The sequence below is a fragment of the Scleropages formosus genome, chromosome 3 (genome assembly GCF_900964775.1).
Source record: "Scleropages formosus chromosome 3, fSclFor1.1, whole genome shotgun sequence".
In the NCBI taxonomy this organism is placed as follows: domain Eukaryota; kingdom Metazoa; phylum Chordata; class Actinopteri; order Osteoglossiformes; family Osteoglossidae; genus Scleropages; species Scleropages formosus.
Window position 1 is genome coordinate 27,077,719 of NC_041808.1, and position 22,434 is coordinate 27,100,152.

The 22,434-nt window shown below is 37.9% G+C and overlaps 1 protein-coding gene across 2 annotated transcripts in view; it reads left to right on the plus strand.

The window, feature by feature from the left end:
* Positions 1–1,101: 1,101 nt before the first annotated feature.
* LOC108926009 (teneurin-3) overlaps positions 1,102–22,434 on the plus strand; it is a 224,057-nt gene continuing 202,724 nt past the window's right edge. For both annotated transcript variants that reach the window (XM_029250391.1, XM_029250392.1), the window contains exon 1: positions 1,102–1,531. The gene's annotated coding sequence lies outside the window, so the exon portion shown is untranslated. The remainder of the gene's footprint in view (positions 1,532–22,434) is intronic.

Below are 22,434 nucleotides of genomic sequence, written 5' to 3' on the forward strand. Positions count from 1 at the left end.
GAGCAGCTGCAAACTCTACCACTGCACCCCTTGTGAATCTCCTTCGAAGATTTTTACTTGCGAACAAATCAATTTTCTGCAGAGGAGTCCCTGCAGACTCATGTGTATGAAGGTTTTTATTTAATTAATTTCTTCATTCTTTCTTTAATTTTTTTTTCTTTTTTTTTTTTTTTTTCGCTTCCACTGACATATTTTTTAGTTTATGGTATAATTGGGTGATCTTAAGCAGATCGTAACTGACAGCTCCAAAACATCATGATCTTATGGAAAATGAAATATATATTTACCCCACCCGTGGCCCACAAGTGGAATTGAGGGGGACATTTTACGTGCCATGATGTTTGCCAGTATGAAATGAAAGAAACATTTCGAGATCAAATCCCTGGGTGTACATTTTATGAATAGTGCACACTGTGTTGGTTGGTTCACTTTGTTTTATTCTATTTTATCTTTGTACAGAGCAACCAAACAGGGTGATTCAAAACTACATTGTAAATAATACACTAAATATGCGGGATTTAAGTAGATCATGTGTACTTTTATGTAGATATTTATATTTTCTATATATTAGAAGTACATAAGTTATACTCAGTTTTACATTTGCTCATTTTGGCATCTTCATCACTTCAGCTGTTGTTCAGCTGTTATCGTTGGGGGCTGAAGAACCACTGCTTTACTGAGGACGCCACGACTAACCCCCGAGGGTAACGGTAAAATGAGTAAGTTTTGTGGAGACAGGGAGGCTCAGGGTAGCGGCAGCGGAGGCTCAAGAAGCGCCGCGCTCGTCGGGTGGTCCTCAGATGCGCATCATTCGTCACAGTGGAAGTGTCGCCCGTGGATGACCCCCAAATTATCACCAACGGCGGTGCACACGCTCATCGGACTCTGGGGGGAGGGGGTGGTGGGGGGGGTCACCAGCTTCTCAGCCGAGAAAGGGGGCTTGTTTTTGTAGGATTTGGCAGGAAGAAGGTGCGGGGCGAGCAGCGAGTGCGAGAGAGCAGCGAGACGCACCTGGTTGACGCGCGTCAAGCGGCGTTGCGTAAAACATCGCGCCGTCGGCGGCGTTTTAAAACCGGGAGCGCGCGCGGCGCGCGACGTCCCTCCCCCCATTTCTGCGCGCCGCGGCTCGTTGGTAGGGTCCTCGGCGGTTGGCACATGTGTGGCTGTCACATCTCCGCATCGCCCAAATCTCCCCTTTCCCCCCCTGGAGTCCTCCTCGCTGTCTGTTTTTGTTTTGAAGCGCGCCGGGTCGCGTCCACGCGTTTTTGCGCACCGCTGCCCGCGTGCACCTTAACGCACACGTTTGCGGAGCTCTTCCTCCGCCCTCCCCCTCCTCCGTCCTTGGTCCGCGAGCAGTTCTCTGGCCCCCACCAACTAAGAAGTGAAGCCTGTGCCCTGCGCTGCGGGGAAAAGTCCGCTCGGCTGCAGAACATCGGCTGAGAAGCGCTTTTCGTGCTTGAAAGAAGTTGGAGCCGCTGCCGTGAAGTTGTGGCAGGACCGGGAGCTGGAATGCTCAACGCCACCGCGTAAGGTAGGGAACTGGGAAGGAAGGGAAGGGCCCTCCGCTGGAACGCGAACCACTTTTTACCACATTTATATTTACGTGCCACACTGTTGCATTGTTACATGGGATGTTACACTGTCACTGTGTTACGGCGCTTTGCGGCGCAAACCTGGCTCACGTCGGAAATTCGGAATTCAGTTCAATTTTATTATTCCCCGGCGGCACCGCGAGCACTTCAGTTATTTTTGAGCTCTGTCTGTGGAATAAAGTTTATTGTGATTTTTGGAGCTGCTCGCTTCCATACTGGCGGTGAAGCCGTACGCGGTAAATCATGAATGACTGCAGCCGCAGATCGCGAAGCAGATGCCGTGGCATGATGATGATGATCATCATCATGATGTTGGGGGAATTTCGTTAATATTCATCATGATTCTCCCGTCCCGGTGCCGGCGTCGGGCGAAGTTTGGGTGACGAGGTCGTGTGAGGAAGAGGAGTGCCGTGGAGTCGCGTGTGACACATGTCCACGCTGGTCCTCCGCGAGATGGACAATTCATTTTGTGTTCGTGATCCAACGCGCGCGAAGTAAGGTCGGGCGGCGGAAACTTAGTTAGGGAGAAAAAGTGCGAAGCGCTGCGCCGCGCGTCGGAAGAGCCACGCTCGCTGACTGACCCTCCTCCTGAACGGGACACAATTCGTTCCTTCCTTCGCCGCGAAACGAAACAAGCGCCTCTTTTTTTTTTTTTTTCCCCGTACAGCGCGTACAGCGCGTACAGCCGCGACAGCATCTTCGCGGGAAAGAAAGCAAGGGCCGCGATTCCCATCCATTTTGGGTGGGTTAGGGTTTAGTCCGCGGGAAGGTGCCGCCTCGATCACGCGATAATAAAATGTACCATAGTAACGACTTTCGGCGGCGCGGTACAAGAAGAAGTCAGGTGGCGATTTCGACAGCGGCGCCAACAAGGGCATGTGGGCACTAGTAGATTATATGTCACATATATATATATTATATGTACAGTAACAAGCAGAAAAGCTATTTATGTGGGAGAGTTTGCTGACCAGCAATAATAATAATACTAATAATAATAATTGATAATACTGTCTGTGCACCACGCATATTCACTGTCGGAAGGACTTTTGCACGCGAAGAAACGGAGTAGTTTTCGGGAAAATGTGGTGCTGATGGTTACAGTTAAATGAAAATAATAAGGTAACACGAAGCACTAGGTCGCTCGACCGATGGTTACGTGTGTTGACACCGTTGAACAGGCTGTTTGTTTTCATAAGTATATTGTTACGTAAATTATATTTAGGAGCATATTCTGTATATACTTATATTATTAGCTGGAGTCTCAGCCAGATGCGAAATAATAAATCATGGCAGTTTGGTTGAAGTTGCGCCACTCGTGGGTACAAGAGAAGGACTCCCGTGGAGCAGAGGTGCCTTTTCTTTCACTACTACTGCAGTAATTTGTTGTATTATTATGACTTGTAGCGGTTCCTTCCATGCCAGCTGACAGCATATGGTGTGAGAATATTTATGCACGTGTTTGACAGGGATGCTTTTTGTGCGTGTGTTTGCTCTTATAACTGGAAATATAATTTTAGGTATGAAAGAAAGACACTGACAATTGAATTTCACAAAACGTTTGAATGCGGTTCTCAAAATGCTCTTTAAGTAGCTGGCCATATATTTTTTTTTTTGCTTAAAATATTATGATGCTTTCAGGTTATTGTTTCCTCACACCCAAAGCTGTTAAACCATTCAGTTAACAACTGAGTGTAATTTTAGTGTAATTTTCCCAAAAGATAACCTTGAGGTTTTATCTTGAAAGGTAACTGAAACTTTACAAATGTGCTTTTGTAACTTAACTTGCAAGACAAAGAAATGAACGATAGTAAGATTTCATCTACGGCACAAGGATGCTTGTTTAAAACATGATAGTCTTCTTTTAATCGTAATAGTCTTCTTAGAATAATCGAATTGCAAAGGGTGTGTGCGTTAAAGCTGAAGAGTGGCGCTTGCTCTCAGTGCTTTTCGTGCAGGGGTCCGCTACACCACTTCTAGCCCATTTTCGGTGGGTTACACAACTCCTGACCTTGATAGATTCCATCGTTCCAGGCTGTTTGTCTTTCAGCGTAGCATTCAACCTCTTGGCATCTGCATTACTGTCATCAAGGGGGATAAATAAAAACACAGCATGTCAAATTTGCAACCATATACCATATTGGTTGACATGCAAAATACGCCTGTCATTTAGGTGTAGATGGATGATTTAAAAGGGCTGTTAGTTTTAATAGCTAGTAGAACTATTTTAAAAAGCTATTAGATGTACCGAAAAATTAGGGTGTTAAGTTTCAAAGCAGTGTGGGGGAGCAAGTCTGTAGGGAAATGAAGCACCAAATATAGTGTTTCTTTGTTACATTTTTACATATGATTAATACAGCACTGTATGAAATCTGTCACATTTCTGTATAAAACATTACAATTATGAAGTTCTCAAAACTGAGATGAATGCTCCCGTGTGAATAAATGGAGGGTGCGATTTATTTTTAGTGCAGCAGAAATCAATTTCTCTTGTTGCCTTGCACTGGGGCTGTGTAATTTTGAATGAACTTATTGATGAGTGATAGGACCTCTTTAGGCCTGGAAAGTCATTTGTTTCACAATAGGAACAGTGAGTTCTGGCCCAGACCTTTGTCAAAATGAAAAAAAACGGAGGCAGGATCATTTATTTATAAGTGCATGCAAGCAACCTTCCGGTATTTTCACTTAGAAATGGTTCACAGGTGCGAACAGGTTGGATAATTTGTATACTCATAGCATTGAACCGTTTTGCTGCCTTTCTGCATTTTAGTAGCATCTACACTAGAATCAGCATCCTGAGGTACAGGCATTGACTCTCAGTTAACATGCAGCGATATTCATATTCATGCAATTATCAAACCCTCTGGGTTGTGGTGTTGCTATGAAGTAATGGGAAATAGATGTTATCGAAACCATGTAACCAAGATACATTTTCTTAAACTAATGCAACCATTAAACCAATGCAGACCAACCATTTGTTTTACCATCATGAATTATAGTGTTTTTTTTCTACGCCAACTGGCAATAATTAGGCAAATATTAAATTTTTAGCATGTAGATTTATATGAAGAGGCATTGTGAAAGCTAAGCTACTGTGCTTGGTTTTTTGGCTGCTATGATGGAGCTTTGGAATCTTATTATGCAAATGAACTTATTGGTTTGTATGTCAGATATAGTGTATGAATAATAGTCCAAAACGTTGCACTGAAAATGTCCTCTGTGAAAATAAAAAATGCAGTTTCTGGAGATTGCACGCAGTTGGTTCTTTTCGGTCAACAACATGGTAATATAACCCGAGAGCATGAATCAAACTAAAGAGTAACAACACAAAAATCAATACTTTGAATGCACAAAACAGATAAAAGAGACGGTTTGGGCATGATGAAAATGATCAGTAACTCAAGTCTAAATGCAGAGAAGGACTGAATTGTACCTGTGATATTACATAAACTGGATGAAACTTTGCAGTGACTCTTTTTTTCTTTCTCTGAATTTCAGATGTGAAAATATGTTTATATTCTGGGTTTTTAGTTACTAGTAAAATATTTGGTGGGGCGATCCCTTAACTTTATTTTGCTTTTTCCCGAAGCTCTGTTAAACAGTTTCCACCCTTTAATGCAGGTTGTAGAACTGACCTTGAAACCGATCTCTGTTCTACATTATTTATTTTCCATTGTATCATTCAACTTCTCCAATCATTAGGTGGGCTAAATAAAGACATTTTGTGAATAGCTCATTAAAATGAAAGAAAAAACCATGGTATTTTTCGCCACATGTAGATTCATATTTCAGAAGAAAAATTGATTTATACTCTATTGTACAGTTCAGTGCAAGTTTTGATGGAATTGTTGAAAAATGTGCACATACAGTAGAGTAAATAAATGGAAATTGTAATCTGTAACCTCAGAGCCAGCTATTGCAGATATGGGTTGATCGTTTTATTTGCATACTTCCCTTCCTTGTATGTGGTTCTTATGCCCTCAAATTAATTCGGCAGCGTGGGGAAAAAACTGGCAAACTGAGATTCGGTGCCTGGGGAAGCAGAGACTGCAGTTTCCAGTAATAACATTTTTATTTCACTATGGAAAAAAATCAATTAACTGACAGTAAAATGTCATGGTGAGTTCGTATACAATTAGTCTACAATAAAAGCATTGGAATCTTGACTTTGCCTCAGATGCAACACATTTAAAATATAAATACATCTAGTGTTGAACATTTTCTTGCTATTTTTTAAGATTTTGAAAGAGCTGAGCAACAGCTGTAATACTATACTCTCACTACTACTACCGTTACTATTACTTCTGTTATTAGTAGTAGTGGTAGTAATAATAATAATAATAATAATAATAATAATAAAAATAATAATAATAAAGTATTATTGTTATTATATGAACAATCATTAAAAAAATTACAATAAAGACATTTTTTTAAAAATCCAGAGGTAAAACTCCTATGTACTGAAAGTCCATTGTGGCAGAGTGAAGCTAGTAGAACATTTCTTACCTTTTAACGAAAGTGGTGTGGTAAAATTCAGAGTGACGTCAGGCACGTAAGAAGTTACATGACCAAGGTGTGATTCTAAGGTTGTGAAAGCAAGGGTTCTGGAATGTAACAGGCTGCCATCTTGGCTTTATTGAAAAAATATGTTCACCATCAGCTGGTGTTCATCCAGTAATTGGTCCACAAGTCCAGGGACCTTGGGAAGAGTCTGTCAAATCCTGGGGCTGACAGCGATGGGTAATAAATGACCGCACAGTGGTATTCCCAGGGGGGCACTGGATTGGCTGCGAACAGAACAGAAGGATCCACGCGCGGGTGGAAGCGAGGAGGTGTGCTGGCCCCGGCAAAGCCTGTGTGATACCTGTATTTCCAGTAGCTGGCAGTGGAGCTTTTTCCATCGGAGTAGATGGGATCGGACCTAGGACTGTACCAGTGGAGAAATGGCATGTTGAAAACTGAATGAATAGAACTAGCTTATTAGTGTGACTGAAGTTAAGGCAGCAGTAACTGTGGTTTTGGGAAGACTGAGCTCTGGCTGCTTAAAAGTGGAGTACAAGGCAGAGACTTGTCATAAAGGCTGAATGTCATGATCTCAGTGACCCGGTTAGCTTAAAGGCTAGCAGTTACTAGCAGACCTATATTCTTGTGGAGAAGAGGTTAAATGTGTTTATGAGAGTATATAGCCTGTGCACAAGCTGGAGGATTTTTATTGAAGCTGTGGATTGTCTGTTAAGCAAAGCCTTGCATTAGTCTCTACTGTTGTGCATCTTTCATAGCAACATTGTATTTTGAGTTTACATAAAACCTCTTTAGCCCGTTGTTGATAATTACCCTTAATTTTACAGTTAATGAATGCATATGAACATATGTCAACTAGCAATAATACAATGTAAATATAATTATTGACAGCCATCCTTAATGGGCTAGTTTTCAATTAAAGTCAGTCTAAGAGGAGAAAATTAACTAGTCTAGTGGTTTGGACCAACAGTAAAGAAAATTGTATTGTTGCAGTGGGTGACTGAGTAGCTAGTGCAGAATAGTTCCCACAAGTGATGGGGCACGGTACTCCAATTAGTGCCTATTGTTAATTTTATTTCTATTCAAGCGTTCCTTGAATGATGAAGGCTCTTTTTATGAGAATTCTGAGTTAAGAGCAAATGTAATTTCTACCATAAACTTACCATACCAAGCTGTTAGGTTATCGTAATAATAAATGCCTCATCAGAAGAGAAATTTTCATTCAAAATACACGCCTTGGTGACGTTGACTGCAACACAGGGTGAGCACCCCCCACTCAGAATATTTCTCTTCCTGCGCATCTCCATTGTCAAGTACCCATGGTGGCTCAAAAGCATCTCAGAAATGTCATGACTCCTTATAACTATAACGAGGCATAAAGCAAAAAACACTTGAAGTGATAAAACGTGAAAAGGCAAAGAAAAGCCTCATATAAAACCTGACAAAACACATTGCATTCTCTTTAAAGTCATCATCATTATTATTGACTTCATGCGATTTTATTTGCTAATTTATCGTAAATGATGCTTTACTATACTTCAGCATAGAGGGGATATGCACATTACGAGTGGTTACAGCAACATCACGAGTATTGCTAGAATGTCCTATTTCGGTAGTGTTGTAATAATAATAAAATGTAAATATATATACTATATATAATGGAAAAAATATAAATAACAACACAGCACATAAAAAGCAACTTATCAAAGTACTTAATAAAGAAGACAACTGGATACAGCTCTAACGCAGTTTACAATACATATCAGAATAAAAAGAAGGGCAAAATAAAAGAACAACAAAAAACAAATAAATAGAATTATTAAAGAAGAACAGATTCCATCTTTTATTAATAACCGCTTGACCAGTGCAGGGCTGTTGTTGTTCGGAAGCATAGAGCCTGAGGCAGGGTACACCCTGGAAAGGATGGCAGTCCACAGATTTGAATTCACACACACAGACACACAGGTACACATTCTCACACTCGTTCAGTCGCACACTGAGGGAAATTTAGAGTCACCGATCCACCCGAAACACGTTTTTGGACTTTTGGCGGAAAAAAAACACACAGATCAAAACCTGTCTCTGAACCTGCCACTATCCCACCATGTTATGGAACGTCAATAAAATGAAACATTAAAATAATAAATGAAACTAATCGACTAATAATAGAAAGAGGGAAAGGGGATAAGAAAGAGCATTCAGGTGTCTTATGTTATGTGATTTTGACTGTCATCCAACCCAACAATGGAATGTATTAGGGCAGTGTTTTTGCTCAGAATATGTGTTTCTGAAGTATACATAATTTATTTTTTTTTTAAATTATGAAAATGTACATGAATATTCACATATATGTGTTCCTAAAAAAGCCCAAATAAATAAAATAAAATTAAATTAAAAAACCCAATGTATATCAGGCGCTGCAAAACACATGCAAACAAGAGCCTGCTTTAGTAACTTTGGAAGGGGGAAACACTTGAGTGTGAGTCATGTTCTAGGCCTGCACCGATTGGATGATGTAACATGAGCTGTGATTTTGGGAAGACTGAGCTCTGGCTGCTACCTAAACATGTAAATCTTCTGAAGGTGCGTTTTGCAAATGTTCGCTTGCACATGCAGGTATGTGGGTATGTGCATTACAATGTATGTGTGTATGCATGATTAAAATAGTTTCTAAATTGTCATTTTTTTGTGTGTGTTTTTTTATATTTTAATTTTTAAATTAGGATTTATCTATTTATTTATTTATGTGCTTCTATGTTTATGAAAAATTTAAAAGAATTTTTTTCTCTACAGCCTTTATCTGTTCCAAAAAATTCGTTGTACTGCTGTATGTTGTTCCATGGATGCGCTGTAGGTGGATCTTAAAGCTGGATTTTAAGGTGCCCAGAGTAGTTCTAATATGTCATTTTTTGCCTTTGTCCCTTTTCTTTTAACAAATACTTGTATGGGGCTCCTATTAGTCAGTACAGACAGAAGGAGTGGCTTTCTCCAGTGCAGCCCTGTTTTTGTATCCATATTTGGTTTGGTTGAAAAAGAGCATTCATTTTTTTGCAGCAATATGTTTTGAATAGGACATGTTATATAATTTATGCATAATTAAATACAATTATATGTAGTTGATGAAGATCACTGGAAATGGGGTCTGGCAGCACAGACTGAATTTCTTACTGTACAATGAAATAAATAAACTAACTTTCATTAAGGTAAATGATATTTACGATTTTGAGACATAATTAAAATGGATTAACTGACTGTATCCTGTTTTCTGCACACACAGTATGTCACAAAATGATTTATAGGTGTTAATATGGAATTTGTAGTTGACTCACATATTAAAATGGCAAGTCTTTTTTTTGGTTGAATGAATATAACTCTTCATCTGTAAAGTTAATTGTATCCATGGACTCTTAAAAGTAATGTATATGGAGCTCTGCTTCTGTGAGACAGTCTGATCACTCGTAGAACATGTAACAGTCTAATTTAGAGTTACTTTAGTGTGTGTGTGTGTGTGTGTGTGTGTGTGTGTGTGTGTGTGTGTGAAAGAGGGAGAGAAAAAGAGAGATGGAATTACTCTGCTGCACCATCCTCTGTCCTTTGTAGAGTATTTTAGAAATCTGAAAGATATGTACTGTGTATGATTAGTAACAAAGAGCTATAGGACACATGAGGCAATTCCATTTTATATTTGCTGTTTGAGAGTTAAGAAAGACATTTGCATACAGATATTCTTTGCTTATTATAGGATATTATAATCTTATAATCTATATCATATCACTTAGTTTATCATGTTTCATTTCCACAGAATGTAAAGTGTGATGATTACAGCAAATAAAAGTTTTCCCCATATTTATAAATAGGATTTCCAAGAGATACTTATAAAATTATACTCTAACGGCAACGTTTTACCCAGTGAGTCCAATGGTCATGATATAAATAAAGAAACTAAGTAACAAATAAACAAATATTTTCTGTGATATTCATTCTTTGTTGGTTGCCTAAATTACACATAATTTTTCTGTTACTATGGTGCTTTGCAGAGCTGCCTTGATTGATTGCGATCAGTTTGCTGCAATAAATTTTATTTGGCAAACAGTTTTGTAATTACACTGATTGAAACATGAGTTTCATTATTTTCATTTTCCTCAGTTATAACTAACAACTGTAAAATTAATTTTATCAAAGGAATAAATGGTTTATAGGATATTTATCTATTTTTTAACCCTGCTAATATGTAACAGTTAAACTACTGTTTTCATGGTCAGTGTTACAACTCTTTGTGACATTATTAATATACACTGTCCTTATTAAGCTTTGGTTGAGTATTTGTATATTTAATGTTCTTTAAATATTAATTCATCTTTAGATGCTTCAGATTTTCTTATGGGTGTTTGAAAGGTACATTATTCCTGATATAAGCAGAAATGAGCAAACTTCAGTTTGATAAGGAAATAAAATGTGTGAGTGAATGTGGAGCTAACAGTATGCTGATCAAGACCACCCACTGCTCGTTTATGGAGAGGTTTATAGAGAAGGTTGGGGGTAAGGGCTAAAACATACTTCTGTAGAACTTGCAGTTTTTCGCTGCAAGCAAACAGCTTCCATTGCATTTTTATGTGTAATTTTGGCTTTCATATGAGCATATCTGCAATTTTGCTTTTTAATGTTCAGACTGTGACCTTTAGGTAACTTTTCAACATTACCATGTTATGGATGAAAAATATTTTCACTGAAGCAGCATTACAAAATCATGTTTTTCTTCTTCTCCTCATGTTGACTTACCTTATTAAATAGACGAATTAGATAAAGCCTTTACTCTTGAGATCAGCTTCTCTTGCATATGACTGGAAATGATACAGCGTGATACATATGTTACTTCCCTATGAATACCTGGCTATGCTGTTTTTTGTTCAGCTAAGGTAATAATTGTGTTGACTGAGAAAGTATTTCTATAGGGTGTTGAATTCAAATCAGTGAAACTAAATGTGTTAGTTGAAAAAATTTCCATCACGTTAAATAGAATTAATGTTGAGGAACATCCGTTTTAGTGAAGGCAATTGAAAACTGCTGCAGGTGCATTCATGTTAATAAATAATTTATTTGAACATTTCTGAAAATTACATTGGATAAATTAGTATTGAACTTACATAAAGGACTGATTAATCTAAATCATACAACACATTCATTTCATTTTACAAGGCAAAAAAGAAATATAAACATATTTCCCATTTCTGTTTATCATTCGTAAAGGCAAATTATAGCAAGCTCTCAGGTCACACTTTTAATCTGACATGTTTGAATCCTTGCACTCATTCTATGAGCAGCTCAGTGGAGAAAAGTCTGAACAAAATTCAGTATACACATGTTGTCTCAGGGTTGGAAGAACTGTTGTCTTATCCACATACAAAGGGATATCTTTACCTGAAATCCTTTTCCAATTTAAATGTATATATATTTCCCACTTTTACATGTTTAATGCATATGAAATATCCATCTTCCCTAGTAAATGTGCACATTTTCTACTTTCGCACATTTTATACATAGGAAGTATACATATAAAATAAGGTAATGTAGCTACATTTACACAGTATAATCTACCTGTTTTGTGTGTCATCATTCCCTACAAAAGTACTGTCCATTGAAGAGATACTGTCATATTTTAGGGAGAGATACTGGAGTAAATAGAGTATAGATTTAATGCGGCCAAGTGAGAGGAATGTATAAGTAAGGAGACCAGCATCCACATAGCCCGTGTGGAATGGAGTCCGACACCCCTGGGTTATATGGTTTGGTCTGATAGAGCAAACATCAAAGAGGGAATACCAATATGTTTTTAAAGGTAGCAAGCAGCACACTGCATTCTCCATGAAATGCTCCAGTAACTGTGCTGTGATTGACAGCGGCGGGAAGGCTCCGGCCAGTGTGACGGCTAAATGAGGTCCCTTGATCGCACTGAAGGCGACGTAAGGGTTCTGCGCCTCCCAGCGATGGCACGGGCACTTGACCCCCCTGTGCCACAGCACTGACACGTGTACGGCAGTCAGGAAACACCGCAGGAAGCATAGCACTGCAGCCTATTTAACTTCGCCATTCACAGCTTTGGGGAAGAATGATATACGATGTCTCTGTCTGAGTCTGGGAGGGTGGAAAATCTTGAATTGCTTGCAACTTGTACCCTGAAGTTAGTGGAAGATTCTGTTGTTACACATGTTGCAGCATGTGTTTCGGAAATTACTGCTGGGTACTCGTACTTTTGATTTAGCCATACTCACTCACTCACTCACTCACTCACTCACTCACTTTCGTTAACTGCTTGTCCTTGCCAGGGTCATGGTGGCCTGGAGCCTGTCCCAGATTCACTGGGTACTGGGCCAAGAGAGGTGCGACCTGGATGTGACGCCAGTCCATCACAGGTTCAGCAGTACTGTCCAAATAATAAGTATGTTATATTCAATAGTCATAGTTGACTGTCAGTTATTTTTACTATGTTTCAGTTTTTTTTTTAAGTGGAAGACATATAAAGGGAAAAAAGTTGATACACTGAAAGGACCCTGGTTTGAATCTCACTAATATAGGTTTAGTACTGTAGTTCTGCTGTAGTACCCTTTAATGAAGGTACTTACCCTGAATTGGTACAGCAAAAATTACCCAGCTGTATAAATGTGTAAATCACTGTAAGTAGCTCAAAAATGTAAGTTACTTTGGAAAAAAGCATCAGCTCAACAAATGAATATAAATGCAATAGGATGTTCGTAATGAATGATTATAAACACATTGAAAACATTTATTGAAAGTTTGAATATCTGACTGATGTAGAAAAATAGGTAAATATATTTAATTCCTTCCTTTCACAACATTAGTATGTTCCATTAGTTTTTTTTGTTTCACGGGAGGGAAATTTTTTAATACTGGAAGAGATTGTATGTATTGTCAAGAGAAAAATCTTATTGGATTCCTATACTCCAATATTTCTCAACCACTATACTTAGCTGACAGTTTCAAAAATCACTTTAAAGGCTTAATGTATTTAATCCATTGGTCTTCTTCCACATATGTTTTGCTCAAATGTAGCTAATTTAGATTGCAAAGATTTTTTTTGTGTGTGTTCCTTCGCATTTGCCAGCCGTAGCATTTTGGGCTTCTGTTCATCTAGCTACTGAGAATTTGCTTAAATGACCCTGGTGAATATAGAATGTCTGCCATAAGCATAACTCTTAACGTGATCAATGCTCGATTAAGTATTTATTGGAAACCCAGCTGTGCAGTTTCCTGGATGTGAACACAGTAGACTTTGTTAACATATGAAAACCAGATGATTTGGGGTTCTGTTGGGAATCTGTATTGGGAAATTAGGTTTGTGAAATTAAAGAAATCATTTAATTGTTTACAGCCATCACTGAAATGTCTGTGCCCATAGTGACATGGAGAAATATATTGAGTAGAACCGCACACATTGTGTGCCTGCGTTTTTATACTTAGCATGATGCAGCTTCACGACAGCGTAAATAAGCCATCAGAAAGATTGATGGGCCTTCAGTTGGACAACTTTTCTGACTCACTCATCCATTACGAGATTGACAGGAACATCTCAGAAGAACAGTCAAGGACCCCTCTAAGTCAGTCATTATTGCTACCTATGATATCTGTGTCAAGATTTTGATATGGAAGCAGTGTTATGATACAGAAGGCAGGAGATTTCATCTCTTGTGGCCTGTTTTATGTAGAGCAGTGTGTGCAGCTCTGGTTTTAACGTGGTAGTCCAGCTGAAATATATGTTTCGCTTGTCCCTTCTACTTGAATCTGAATGTTTTGGTCACAAGTTTACTTCCTAGGCTTCTGCTTTTCCAGAATAACGTTGTGTGACATGTGAGCTTTTTCACGCACGTTTGCATGTATAAGAATGTCATTCTTTTTATCAGCATGGAACACTGGCAGGTTCTGTACTCTGAATAACAGTAATGATAATGATGAAGGTTATAAATTAAGATGGATGCTAGCAGATGTACAGTATCTCAGGGTTTACCTTCATTGATTTCATTATTATTTTAATATTTCTATTACTGGGGTGCAGCAGGTTTGGCCGGGGCTTGCTGTGTGGCGGGTTTGGGGTTCAAGTCCTGCTTTGGGTGCCTTCCGGCAGACTGGCATCCTGTCCGGGATGTGTCCCCTCCAGCCTCGTGTCCTGTGTTGCCGGGTTAGGCTCCAGTTTGCCGTGACCCCGCTCGGGATAAGCGGTTGTACACATTGTGTGTGTGCATTTCCATTATTTGCCCCATTTTTGGAATATAAACACATTGTAGTATTTTGTTCACTTTTAGATTGCTGGAGTAAGTGCAGCTATAGTTCAGAAAAAACACTCAATTTTTTAATATATATATATTTTAGTTTTGTTGGAGAATTGTGAATTTGATCTTTTGAAATTATTGGATCAGTGCATAAGTGCCATAAATCACTCAGTAGTAACCTGTCAGACATGTTATATATTACATTTTAAATATGGTTTTCTTCACTTTAAGGGGAAATAACCAGAAAAGCAATTGAAAAAGTGTCTAATTAAAGAAAAGTGCAGTTCTTTTTTATTTTCACTGATACTGAACTAATGCCAGTGTCACGGTGGTGTTGCTAATTCAGCCACGCTCTTGATTACAAAGATGAAAACAACATATCTGACCCCTCCAGGGTGAGTATTTTCACGATTCCGGGAAGAGGGTCTTGGGCATTAAAGCTAAAAAATAGGCCAGAAAATAACCAACACCACTTCTTGACTTCAAAACCACACAAGAGAAGGCATGGCCTGCTTGGGAAGTGTACAGTATACATGAAAGCTGTAAATGGTACTGTGCTTATGCTTATTTATTGGGGGGGCAGTGTTCTTCCGGAACAATCACATCCTACAACAGAGTTTATGTAGGCATTGAGAGAAGGCTATCTGTTACGCTTCTTTCCTCTCATCCTTTCCTTGCTTTTATTTTGTCCCTGCAATTATTTTATTTAATTAATTGATCAAACTATACAGTTTACGTTTCTCAAGTGTGGGATTCGTTATAGCAGCAGTGCATGAGTACTAGAACAGTCTTGCAAGGATATTTATTTAAGTCTTTTCTTTTGGATGGTTTCTGTTTACCCCAACAGTTACACATTTTACAGTCGTTAAAATTATAGTCTTAGATGAGATTTAATGGATACTGTGTGTATGAGTAGATTCTGGCAAAATGAAAATCAATATTGATGCTGGAAATAAAGAAGGATATTCTATGGTATTTTGGAGTCTGTTGGGAAATTTCAGTTAAATATTTCAGGTTCTTTGCTTGTTTATTTATTGTTTTATTTGCTTAGCTTTTTATGTGATGCTTCATAGTAGTTTTGGTGTCATTTGTTATCTGTGTATATAAAATAAGCTCCTTCTTAATTTTTCTCCAAATCATTTAATTAAATCAAGCTTTTTCTCATTATAAAGAAATATTTGAGAGGTAGAAGTTCCATTGTGTATGCACTTGAATTTTACAGCGTTGAAACACAAGTTAAGGTCACGTTTATATACTTTTGAAAGAGTATGCAATTTGCACACTGAATAGTTCAGCCAGTCTAAATTATAGAAACAAGTAATTAAAAAAGCAAACTTTTCTTTTTAAGTGCTTCTTTTCGTTTCAGTGTTCCGAGATGCCTGTCTTTCATGCTCCCTCAGTCTTGGTTTGAGACACTGGGACAAAACAGGCCCACCTTGCTCACAATGGCCCTGAATGGTTTCCAGTGTCTTTATTGAACATTTTGATAAGGTCATGGCTCAGAATTAGTTCTGGCAGCAGTGCCGCGGATGTTTGGCTGCCTGTTTGTGCCCCTTTGTGCACGTCCATCATTGATCCCCAAGCTGAAAGGTTGCTGTAAACATGCTCTTTGTTTGAAGTCGCAGGCAGGCGCAGAATGCACACATTTAAGCGCCCAGTTTTCTACTCTCCTTGGCCCTTTGAAAATCCATCATCCTCCTCAAGCTCACATTCAGCTTGACGGTCGAGGCAGAATTAATATAGATGAAAGAGAAATGTAAGCACCGGTTATACTTTGGAAAACAGTCTTATTCATTATTTAAAACTCAAGTTGATGAATAAACCACAATGTTAGTGATGGTATGACAACTGGACATTATCCAACTGTACACAGGTAAATTCACCAGCATAGTATTTTTACATACAATTTAAATTTTGAAAGATCTCTTTGTGAGGAAAATATATACCCTTTGGGAATCTTTGTTGGGCAGAACACAGGGCCACGTTACGAAATCTCGGCAGGGGACAGCATGTGGCAGTATGGGGCACTGACAGAAAATCCGTTTAAAACCCAGGCCATTGTCCACACGTTCAATCGCTATCAAACGGCGAGCTTTTTAGGATTTAACAGTCCTCAAGAAGCAGACACATGAGTGGGAGGATGAGTGGGAAAGCCTAACATAGAATTGAGACAAAGAGAAACCACAGACTGCGACAGCAACATGAATTATGTTTGTAATCACTGCCTATTGTTCTAAATAACCTCTTAACTATTGTTATTGGCCAAATAAAAATCAGAATAAAGGAAGTCATTTGAGATCTTAGTTAAAATTGCTAAAAGTCGTCTTCTCAGCTAATCCTTATTTTGTGTCTTTATAATTTAGTCTGCAACAATATTCCAGATATATATCTGTCTACATTTATTATGTATATAGAATATTCAGATATTTTATCTATTTTTTTTCCCTTGAGGTATTCCAAGTTTGGCTTTTTTTTTTTTTTTTTTTTTACTTTTTAAACACTGCTTTTCTATACTGAGCACTTAAACATTTTGAAACAGTTTTGATTTTCACAGCTCTTGTTTTGACTGTAATGTGTAAGGGTGACTCCAGTGAAGCACCTGAGCTCTTGTTGCATTTCGTTGGAAATTTGGAAACCTTGTTACACAATGATTGAGTTTGCATGAGTTATCAGTTAAGTTATTATCATGTAGTTACAAACAAAAAACTAACATAAACACTGACCCTGATTCTTTATACCATATACCTCACATTTATATAGTTACAGGATTTTAATGTAACATGTATATAATATATGTATATACACACGCACACATATACATTCATACAGTGTCATACTTCTTGGGCTTCCATTTGAAGCATGCAGGTTTGAATCCCTTGTACTTAAGCTGAACTGGAAAAAAATGTGAGCTTTGTAGAAGGTTGTTACATAAATGAATAAATGTAAATGTAGACACGAAGAAAGAGTAACTGACCCAGCTAGCCCAAATAAATGCTATTGACAAGTGATATTGTGCTGATCAAATGCTGGGTGAAATGGCGATGGTGACTGAGCATTTGCTGATTTGACTGAGCACCAACATATACATGTAATAAATAATGGAAGAAGCCAATCAGTTAACTGGATATTGAAAAATGTCAAGTATAAAAAAATCTGATTGTGTTGAGTCAGAATAAATGTAAATCTGCTGGAGATGATCCAGTTCTGCAGGGTTTATACATTATTATACAGACACTATGCATACATATATATGTATACATGTAGTATATATTTTTTTCTTGTAAACTCTGTTTTCTGTTGGCTCTAGGTTCATGACAGAACAGAGTGCATAATCATAAATTTGTGTGATTGCGACAAGTTTCAACCTCCTGCTTGTGCAACATCCCGCAGGAGCCTGGGTGAGCAAGATGCACAAGGTGCTACCATCAGTGTAGGAGTGGTGTTTCTGAAGTGGGGGCGTAATGGATATTCTGCAGGAGGTGTGCAAGTCTCATTTAAAAAAAAACACAATCTGCTACTGCTTGTAGAAACAATTTAAAATTGGGAAAATGGCATTGAGCATACAGTTTATACACTGCAAGCTGAATAGATATTCCTGTTTGGACAAAGTAGTTTCAATGATAATTCATTTTAAAATATTTTTTTCTGTTACCGTAGATGTTTTATTTTTAATTTTTTTTTAAAATCCTTTTTCCCATTTCTGGCATTTAATTGCTTATTTTTCTCCATGGGTTGTTTTTCTATTTTGTGAAACCAGTAGTTGGGAAAATTTGAAAAAATGTCTTCTTGGTTCATTATTGTTACTCCATTATCAAATAAAAGAAAACCTATTTTAAATAAGAAAATATTTGCTCATAACTTTTTCAGAAATCAATGATTTCTTATTTAAGTGGTGTATCAGCTTCACAAACTGAATGTTACTACGAAAGACAAATTTTATAATGCAAGATTTTAAAATATTAGTAAAGGTTTTTAAAAAACTCTGTCAAAATTACTATGTAACTACTCTGAAATTCTGGGTCCACTACATCAGTCTGCTCTGTGAAGCTCTAGATCATCACCTGACTTCTTGGCAAATCGGCCTGGTATCCCTGGCCATGAATTTTAAAGGGCGAAACATGGTTGTTATGATTGGTTGGACCTAACCGACACCCGTATCATGCCCAGAAATAATTAGCTTGCTGTGTGTTTGATGAAATTAACTCTAGCATGTCTAATTTTGAAGCTCAAAGTGTTTTGAGCTGCTGCTGCTAAGGTTGCTTTTTGTTAAAATATTAGTTCTTTGCATATCGTTTACAGTACAGTACACTGGAGTCAACGGGGATTTTTTTGTTAATGACAGGAAAAATATTAATCCCACACTATGATTCCATGCCCCTTGAATAGTGGATTTCTGAGTTTTTGATTTAATTTATGTACTTTTTTGATTTCCTGGTTGTTTTTATGTTCATCCCAGAAAGAAGGAACTAATTATCTAAGACATTTGAAAAGATCTGACCGAAGAGTGACACCAGCATAGTTTCTGCTCATATTTTTCTTTCTCATGTATAAACAATATCTTTGAGGATTTTTTTTGAATATTTTTGAAATTAATTGAATCACAAAAAAAGTAGTCTAATCTGTTACTGAAATACAACCCATCAGTTGTACTTAAAACAATGACCCACAAGTGGCCAATGTTTTGAACTCTTAGACAGATGTAAATTAGCAAAAACATGGCTGTTCGACAGCCTCCAATGTTTAATTCATGTTTGAAGCATTGGGTTTTTTTTTTTTTTTTTTTTTTTTTTTGAAAAATGTAAGGCTATCTTTTCCTTCCTTTGATGCTTGTAATCATGCTGTCCCAGTCAAGGCTTCATTCCATGTTCAAAGTAAATTTTTCATCCTATAATTAGGCTCTTCTTTGTATGGTTCACACAGAAAATGAATTCATCATTTGTTTCTTGGAGGAATGGTTATACGATTATACGAACCATCCCAGAAGGTTGTCTTCTGCAGCCAGAGGCATCAGCCACGTTTTGACTGATATGGACCCTTAGGGAAGGTGTGTCGTTCCATCCGGGAGCAGGAAGTGCAACAGGAATCCGTGCTTCCTTCACTCTGGGCATTCTTCTAATCCAACCAAATTTGTAGAGTAAATAAACAAATGAATATATATTGCTTCATGCAAGGAGGCAAAGTGTAGTGGTTGGGGCTATTGCTTCGTATTATGAAGGGGTGCTCCTTCAAATCCCACTTTTCTTGCTGAAGTAATATTGATCAAGCTACTTATCCAAATGTTGTAAGAATAGCCATCTCTCACAAAATAGGGTTAGTTCCTTTCCTGAAATCACCCTGTTAGGGAACGTCCTATTTCCTTAATGGGAAAAACTTATCGGACACAAGCTCACATTTATCCATTTGACAAATAATATGTGACCTAAAATTAATTAAAATCAAAAGTTGTGTTTTAACAAAATCGCTATTTCTATCTTGCATTGATTCACTCAGCTGACGCTTTCGTGCAAAACGACTTATAATGTTAAGCTTACAATTATTACAAGCTCACAGCTATTTACCCATTTATAGAGCTGGGTGATTTTTACTGGGGAATTTATGGTAAGTATCTTGCTCAAGGCAAAAACAGCAGGAGATTGGACCTGAAGCCTTTGGACCCAAAGGCAGTAGCTGTAGCCACTGCACCACCAGCTGTCATTTTCATTCCCTTCTCTTCTCTTCTAAATCTTCTATTTCACCATTATATTTTCATTCATTCATTCATTCAGCTTCCTGTTCAGTGCAAGGTTGAGGTTGTAGGGGTATGAGACATGCCATGCCCTAGACAGGGACATTCTGATAATTTGGGTTATGGATGTTAGTAATATAAAGAGATAAAGTTCACAGAATCACTGTCTCATGTTTTTAATTGTGCAAAACAAATGTCTGATGTTGGATGATCTTTGTTTGTTTGTTCAAGACTTTATTTACACTACTGTAAGCGTATTCTTGTTATTAAAGCCATTTCTGTGACTGAAGCAGTTAATGAATATAGATTTACAATTTCTTTCTCTAAAGACTGAAAGGTCACAGTTTCAAATACCTCTCTGCTGTAGAACCCTTTATCAAGATACTTACCCATAATTCCTCCAACAAAAATTATCAATCTGTATAAATTAATAAATAATTGTAAGAATCTTAAAATTTTGTTTTGGAAAGCCGAGTGAGAAAAATTAAATAATAATAATAATAGTACTTTTGGTGCTAATTCTGGTAGTTTATTCAAAAACTTAGACAATGCACAATGGAAAAAGTAATTATTAAAAATGATTTACGTGAGGTGGTGGCGCAGCGGCGCAGTGGGTTGGACCGGGTCCTGCTCTCAGGTGGGTCTGGGGTTCGAGTCCCGCTTGGGGTGCCTTGTGATGGACTGGCGTCCCATCCTGGGTGTGTCCTCTCCCCCTCCGGCCTTACGCCCTGTGTTACTGGGTTAGGCTCCGGTTCCCCGCAACCCCGTATGGGACAAGCGGTTCTGAAGATGTGTGTGTGTGTGATTTACGTGAGTATGCTGATGGTACTAATAAATAAATCAGAATTTTTGTCTTTTCACTTCCACTTCATGGTTGGATGAAAAGTCTGCAATGTTTTGCCCAGGTATGCTCTCTCTTTCTGTTTAGCCATACTTTGTAAAAATTTCTTCGTTTTAGAAGAGTCTGTGACCTTTCACAACTTTCGCAATACTGTTGGAAAGTTAAGAGCATAATAATGTGTAACAGTTATGATTTTTTCTAAGAATGCAGTTATGTGCCCTTGACGCCTAGTTCTCATTTTGGTATGTTTGTATAATTTATATGACAGTTATACAGCATACAGAGCACTGATCGTTTGGAATTGCTGAATATATTTACATTAATATATGCTGGCTTCCTGTACCAACTGTACTAGGCCTTGTGTAGTCAGGCTGGAAAACTATGCTTTTTGAAGTTTCTAATGTTAGACTTGTCGTTTCAAAAGTGCAATATAAAAAAAGTGAATTTCATATATTGTATGTACAATACAGGGGAACTGTCCCTTGTACAATACTCCATCAAAGTTAAGTAGAGGCTCAGTGCAGACAAAGATTTATGCCCGACTATTTCTAAGTGAGTGCTCTATAAGCGGTCATCCTCTTATAATTGACAAAACATTTGCAATTTATATCCATAACGTACCATTTATACAGCAAAAGTGAACCAAGAAAATCTTTTAGATCAGCTTTGGAATTTAGTCTTTTTTTCAATCTCATTTGCACCCTTTTGAAACATGAATAAATAAGTGAATGGATCATAAAGCGTGGTTGACAGTAAGGGAATTTGTCTTTGTGTAAGAGACCATTTTGTTGTTGGATGTACGCAGTCTTTTGTTGTGCTCATTTTCACTTAGTTCTCTTTTCTTTCGTTTATTTACTGGCAATCAACTTTTTAACCTTTATATCACAGCGGAGTCAATGTTCTGTCAGTTCTTATAATGTCATTTACTAGAAATCTCTGCCTTTAATCCATTTTTGTGAAAATAAGCTATCTTCTGTACTTGCCTGTGGACCTGGGTCTTTTCATGGGCCATAATCAAAGCTGTCATTAACTGATCAACATTTTTGTTGAATTAATCATGAAAATGTGTGTCATTATTATATTCATTATGTTGTCTTCATCTATTTCCTCCCCTCAGTATAGTGTAGAGAAACAAATGTGCTCTTATTTCCAGAAACTAAATGAAAGGCTGGCTCATGGGCAACTCTGGAGAATAAGGAGGCACCTGAGAATCAGACTTGCTGACAGCATTTAGGTAATTTAATCTGACCATCTGGATGAAAACAAACTTTTTTTAATGCTAGTGAAAAATGGAATGCGCTCATGGGCACTTCTGGAGGCTGGAATATGAGTTTGTCGCAGTCGTCCTTACACCGATTGAAATGAGCTGCGGTCTTGTGGATACTCTATGAAGTGCTGAAGTACTGTGAGATCGCGCTTGACCGGCAGCTTCGTGTTTTCGTGGTCCACACACTGTTCCAAGTGGGTGGATTTTTA